Here is a 6,761-nt window from a genome sequence, read left to right on the forward strand (position 1 = left end):
CCTTCTTGTCTTTCTGGTTAGGGCGTACCTCGTTCCAGGTGTACAGAAAGATGTCAGCCTGGATATGCCAAGGTGGTTCTAGAAGGAAAGCCCATTTGCTGCTATGCTTGTGCTCGGTGTGCGGAAGGGACCTTCTCCGCCCAGGAAGGTGGGTGACTCCAAGGGGGAAGAAATTTCTGGAGAGAGTAAACACAGGGCAGAAATCCAGTCTCACCCACTTTTTGTGAGAATTCTGCAGACATTGTGGAATGTGGCTCCTTCCTCAACTTCTTTAGGATTAATCCCCTTCATTACATCCTGGAAGAGAGTTGAAAGGAATGATCATAAGGAAGAAATCTCTAGGATTTCTTCAAAACGTAATAAGCACCGATCATGAGGGATGTAAGTGATGCTACAGCCATTCTTTTTATCTTCCACAGATGCAGAACATTGCACCAAATGCTCAGAAGATCACCATTCAAATAAGGACAGAGATCAATGTGTCCCCAAGATTACCACCTTCCTGACTTATGGAGAATATTTGGGAATGGTTTTAGCTTCCATTGCCCTCTTCTTGTCCTTAACAGCAGACGCTGTGTTGGGAATCTTCATTAAATACAAGGAAACTCCCATTGTCAAAGCCAACAACCGGGACCTCTCCTACATCCTGCTCGTCTCCCTCCTGCTTTCCTTTTGGTCCTCCTTCCTCTTCATCGGGCGCCCAAGGAAAGAGACCTGCCTTCTCCGACAAACGGCCTTCAGCATCATCTTCTCAGTTGCTGTTTCTTCTGTCTTGGCAAAGACCATCACGGTGGTGCTGGCCTTCCTGGCCACAAAGCCCGGGAACAGAGTGAGGAGATGGCTGGGCCAGAGTCTGGCCAACTCCATTGTCATCTCCTGTTCTGGGGGGCAAGTTCTCATCTGCACCATCTGGCTGGGCTCTTCTCCCCCATTCCCAGAGCCCGACATGCGCTCCCAGGTGGAAGAGATCATCCTGCAATGCAACGAAGGGTCTGTGGCCATGTTCTACGTTGCCCTCGGCTACCTGGGCTTCTTGGCTGCCACCTGCTTCACGGTGGCTTTCTTAGCCAGGAAGCTGCCTGGCTCCTTCAACGAAGCCAAGCTGATCACCTTCAGCATGCTGGTCTTCTGCAGTGTTTGGGTGTCTTTTGTGCCCACCTACCTGAGCACCAAGGGCAAGTACATGGTGGCCGTGCAGATCTTCTCTATGTTGGCCTCCAGCGCTGGGCTTCTGGGCTGCATCTTCCTTCCCAAGTGCTACATTATTGTGCTGAGGCCTGATCTGAACACAAAGGAGCACCTGACAACAAGGAATTCAGGGGCATCTGATTCTTAAAATAGTCCATGTTCCTGATGTCCAGAAGTGCATAAAGGAAACACAGCTACTCACCCATGCTGTTTATTCTCCATCTCTGAAAGAGATTGTGTTCCTTCTTAGCCTGGATTTTAGGAAGTCCTGTTGACATGAACACTAAGATGGGAGGAAATGATTTGCTCCCTTGCTTTGCCAAGGACTACAATGAGTCCTGGTCTACTGCCCTTAGTTTGTAAACTATTATCTTATAATAATTTTCTGTTTTGGAAACTTATATTTATCTCACAACAAGATAGTTTAGAGGGAGAGGAGTTAGGTTTTTGAGTCTGTTTGCTTTGTCATGACTACCTATTAACCATATCAATTCTAATATTCCACAATACTGTTTGGTTATGCCAGTTCTATGTATTCAATTTTCTATGCGCCATTTCCCGCATTTATGCACTATCATTCATAAGCTCACTTCACATCATTTCGTTCTCCTAAGCTTTGTATATCAATAAACTGAGAAATTCATTTAAGACATCTTCCGTAGTCTGTTGGTTTAATTTCTGTATCGTGTAAGCTCTGCTCCCTGATCCAAAGAGTAGCAACTGACCTTAGCCAAGCCATGACTGGGATCCAGTGAATTTTATTGCATTGGCCAGGGTTAGGGATCGGGTTAGGGGCGGGCGAGGCAGGCGAGGCAGGCGCCAATCTGGGTGAGTCATTGTGAAAGGAGGCGGGGAGGGCGTTCCACAGGGCAGGCGCCACCACCGAGAAGCCCCTCTGCCTGCTTCCCAGTTTGTGGCACAGGTCATCATCCCATGAATTTAGAGCTTCATTTATTTCTGTGTTTATATTTAAAGAAATTATGCATTTTAACAGTATTGCACATTGATGGTAATATTAAGAATGCACTTAAAATTACTACGCACAACAATGAACAAGTGATTGCAATGCACACACAGTTAAGCAGCATAAATATTTGTTAACGAAGTCTATTCTTGTTGTGATTATTATTACTTTTATTGCTACTAATACCAGTGGCTTACAAGACTGAGCTCTATTCTGCCTTGGTCAGTCCCCACCTGGAATACTGTGTCCAGTTCTGGGCACCACTATTTAAGAAGGATGTTGACCAATGGGAAGAAACGCCTAACCCCCCAGAGAGATGCCAGCTCAAAGAGCCGCCTGAGCTTAGACTACGAAGCCTCTGAGGGCGTGCAGAGTGCAAATCCCTCCCAGAAGTGCCAGAGCAGGATCCCCCCACCCCAAGGACCCCTCTCTCTCCCGGGCTCACCAGAGGGCCCCGTCCCTGCCAGCCTCTCCGGCCTCTGAGGGCGTGCAGAGTGCAGATCCCCCCAGGGGCCCCTCTCTCTCCCAGGCTCACATGGGGGCCCCGTCCGTGCCAGCCTCTCCGGCCTCTGAGGGCGTGCAGAGTGCAGATCCCCCAGGGGCCCCTCTCTCTCCCAGGCTCACCTGGGGGCCCCATCCCTGCCAGCCTCTCCGGCCTCTGAGGGCGTGGAGAGTGCAGGATCCACCCCCCAGGGGCCCCTCTCTCTCCTGGGCTCACCTGGGGGCCCCATCCCTGCCAGCCTCTCCGGCCTCTGAGGGCGTGCAGAGTGCAGATCCCCCCAGGGGCCCCTCTCTCTCCCGGGCTCTCCTGGGGTCCCGTCCCTCCAGGGGCCCCTCTCTTTCCCGGGCTGACCTGGGGGCCCCGTCCCTGCCAGCCTCTCCAGCCTCCGAGGGTGTGCAGAATGCAGGATCCACCCCCCAGGGGCCCCTCTCTCTCCCGGGCTCACCTGGGGGCCCCGTTCCTGCCAGCCTCTCCGGCCTCTGAGGGTGTGCAGAGTGCAGGATCCACCCCCAGGGGCCCCTCTCTCTCCCGGGCTCACCTGGGGGCCCCGTCCCTGCCAGCCTTTCCGGCCTCTGAGGGCGTGCAGAGTGCAAATCCCCCAGGGGCCCCTCTCTCTCCCGGGCTCACCTGAGGGCCCCGTCCCTGCCAGCCTCTCTGGCCTCTGAGGGCGTGCAGAGTGCAGGATCCACACCCCAGGGGCCCCTCTCTCTCCCGGGCTCACCTGGGGGCCCCGTCCCTGCCAGCCTCTCCAGCCTCCGAGGGCGTGCAGAGTGCAGATCCCCCCAGGGGCCCCTCTCTCTCCCGGGCTCACCTGGGGGCCCCGTCCCTGCCAGCCTCTCTGGCCTCTGAGGCCGTGCAGAGTGCAGATCCCCCCAGGGGCCCCTCTCTCTCCCGGGCTCACCTGGGGGCCCCGTCCTTGCCAGCCTCTCTCGCCTCTGAGGACGTGCAGAGTGCAGATCCCCCCAGGGGCCCCTCTCTCTCCCGGGCTCACCTGAGGGCCCCGTCCCTGCCAGCCTCTCTGGCCTCTGAGGGCTTGCAGAGTGCAGATCCCCCCAGGGGCCCCTCTCTCTCCCGGGCTCACCTGGGGCCCCCGTCCCTGCCAGCCTCTCCGGCCTCTAAGGGCGTGCAGAGTGCAGATCCCCCCAGGGGCCCATCTCTCTCCCGGGCTCACCTGAGGGTCCCGTCCCTGCCAGCCTCTCCGGCCTCTGAGGGCGTGCAGAGTGCAGATCCCCCCAGGGGCCCCTCTCTCTCCCGGGCTCACCTGGGGGCCCCGTCCCTGCCAGCCTCTCTGGCCTCGGAGGGCGAGCAGAGTGCAGATCCCCCCAGGGGCCCCTCTCTCTCCCGGGCTCACCTGGGGGCCCCGTCCCTGGCAGCCTCTCTGGCTTCTGAGGGCGTGCAGAGTGCAAGATCCACCCCCCAGGGGCCCCTCTCTCTCTCTCCCGGGCTCACCTGAGGGCCCCATGCCTGCCCGCCTCTCCTGCCTCTGAGATTGTTCAGAGTGCAGATCCCCCCAGGGGCCCCTCTCTCTTCTGGGCTCACCTGGGGGCCCTGTCCCTGCCAGCCACTCCGGCCTCTGAGGGTGTGCAGAGTGCAGATCCCCCCAGGGGCCCCTCTCTCTCCCGGGCTCACCTTGGGGCCCCGTCCCTGCCAGCCTCTCCAGCTTCTGAGGGCGTGCAGAGTGCAAATCCCCCAGGGGCCCCTCTCTCTCCCGGGCTCACCTGGGGGCCCCGTCCCTGCCAGTCTCTCCATCCTCTGAGGGCGTGCAGAGTGCAAATCCCCCAGGGGCCCCTCTCCCTCCCGGGCTCACCTGGGGGCCCCGTCCCTGCCAGCCTCTCCGGCCTCTGAGTGCGTGCAGAGTGCAAATCCCCCAGGGGCCCCTCTCTCTCCCGGGCTCACCTGGGGGCCCCGTCCCTGCCAGCCTCTCCAGCCTCCGAGGGCGTGCAGAGTGCAGATCCCCCAGGGGCCCCTCTCTCTCCCGGGCTCACCTGGGAGCCCCGTCCCTGCCAGCCTCTCCGGCCTCTGAGGGCGTGCAGAGTGCAGATCCCCCAGGGGCCCCTCTCTCTCCCGGGCTCACCTGAGTGCCCCGTCCCTGCCAGCCTCTCTGGCCTCTGAGGGCGTGCAGAGTCAAATCCCCCCAGGGGCCCCTTTCTCTCCCAGGCTCACCTGGGGGGCCCGTCCGTGCCAGCCTCTCCGGCCTCTGAGGGTGTGCAGAGTGCAGATCCCCCAGGGGCCCCTCTCTCTCCCAGGCTCACCTGGGGGCCCGATCCCTGCCAGCCTCTCCGGCCTCTGAGGGTGTGCAGAGTGCAGATCCCCCAGGGGCCCCTCTCTCTCCCGGGCTCACCTGAGGGCCCCGTCCCTGCCAGCCTCTCTGGCCTCTGAGGGCGTGCAGAGTCAAATCCCCCCAGGGGCCCCTCTCTCTCCCAGGCTCACCTGGGGGGCCCGTCCGTGCCAGCCTCTCCGGCCTCTGAGGGTGTGCAGAGTGCAGATCCCCCAGGGGCCCCTCTCTCTCCCAGGCTCACCTGGGGGCCCGATCCCTGCCAGCCTCTCCGGCCTCTGAGGGCGTGCAGAGTGCAGGATCCACCCCCCAGGGGCCCCTCGCTCACCTGGGGTCCCTGCCCCTGCCAGCCTCTCCGGCCTCTGAGGGCGTGCAGAGTGCAAATCCCCCCAGGGGCCCTTCTCTCTCCCGGGCTCACCTGGGGGCCCCGTCCCTACCAGCCTCTCCAGCATCTGAGGGCGTGCAGATCCCCCCAGGGGCCCCTCTCTCTCCCGGGCTCACCTGGGGCCCCGTCCCTCCAGGGGCCCCTCTCTTTCCCGGGCTCACCTGGGGGCCCCGTCCCTGCCAGCCTCTCCGGCCTCCGAGGGCGTGCAGAGTGCAGATCCCCCCAGGGGTCACTCTCTCTCCTGGGCTCACCTGGGGGCCCCGTCCCTGCCAGCCTCTCTGGCCTCTGAGGGCGTGCAGAGTGCAGATCCCCCCAGCGGTCCCTCTCTCTCATGGGCTCACCTGGGGGCCCCGTCGCTGCCAGCCTCTCCGGCCTCTGAGGGTGTGCAGAGTGCAGGATCCACCCCCAGGGGCCCCTCTCTCTCCCGGGCTCACCTGGGGGCCCCGTCCCTGCCAGCCTTTCCGGCCTCTGAGGGCGAACAGAGTGCAAATGCCCCAGGGGCCCCGCTCTCTCCCGGGCTCACCTGGGGGCCCCGTCCCTGCCAGCCTTTCCGGCCTCTGAGGGCGTGCAGAGTGCAGATCCCCCCAGGGGTCACTCTCTCTCCTGGGCTCACCTGGGGGCCCCGTCCCTGCCAGCCTCTCTGGCCTCTGAGGGCGTGCAGAGTGCAGGATCCACCCCCCAGGGGCCCCTCTCTTTCCCAGACTCACCTGGGGGCCCTGCCCCTGCCAGCCTCTCCGGCCTCTGAGGGTGTGCAGAGTGCAGATCCCCCCAGGGGCCCCTCTCTCTCCCGGGCTCACCTAAGGGCCCCGTCCCTGCCAGCCTCTCTGGCCTCTGAGGGCGTGCAGAGTGCAACCCCCCGAGGGGCCCCTCTCTCTCCCAGGCTCACCTGGGGGGCCCGTCCGTGCCAGCCTCTCCGGCCTCTGAGGGCGTGCAGAGTGCAGGATCCACCCCCCAGGGGCCCTTCTCTCTCCCGGGCTCACCTGGGGGCCCCGTCCCTACCAGCCTCTCCAGCATCTGAGGGCGTGCAGATCCCCCCAGGGGCCCCTCTCTCTCCCGGGCTCACCTGGGGCCCCGTCCCTCCAGGGGCCCCTCTCTTTCCCGGGCTCACCTGGGGGCCCCGTCCCTGCCAGCCTCTCCGGCCTCCGAGGGCGTGCAGAGTGCAGATCCCCCCAGGGGTCACTCTCTCTCCTGGGCTCACCTGGGGGCCCCGTCCCTGCCAGCCTCTCTGGCCTCTGAGGGCGTGCAGAGTGCAGATCCCCCCAGCGGTCCCTCTCTCTCCTGGGCTCACCTGGGGGCCCCGTCGCTGCCAGCCTCTCCGGCCTCTGAGGGTGTGCAGAGTGCAGGATCCACCCCCAGGGGCCCCTCTCTCTCCCGGGCTCACCTGGGGGCCCCGTTCCTGCCAGCCTCTCCGGCCTCTGAGGGTGTGCAGAGTGCAGGATCCACCCCC

At 62.3% G+C, this 6,761-nt stretch overlaps 1 long non-coding RNA gene across 1 annotated transcript in view; it reads right to left on the minus strand.

Annotated features, from left to right (window-relative positions):
• LOC309326192 overlaps positions 1-6,076 on the minus strand; it is a 65,334-nt gene extending 59,258 nt beyond the window's left edge. The window contains exon 1 of the long non-coding RNA XR_014150222.1: positions 6,022-6,076. This is a non-coding gene — a long non-coding RNA (uncharacterized lncRNA). The remainder of the gene's footprint in view (positions 1-6,021) is intronic.
• Between the last annotated feature and the right edge of the window lie 685 nt (positions 6,077-6,761).

The sequence above is a fragment of the Podarcis erhardii genome (assembly GCF_964252035.2).
Source record: "Podarcis erhardii genome assembly, chromosome: 12".
Classification (NCBI taxonomy): Eukaryota; Metazoa; Chordata; class Lepidosauria; order Squamata; family Lacertidae; genus Podarcis; species Podarcis erhardii.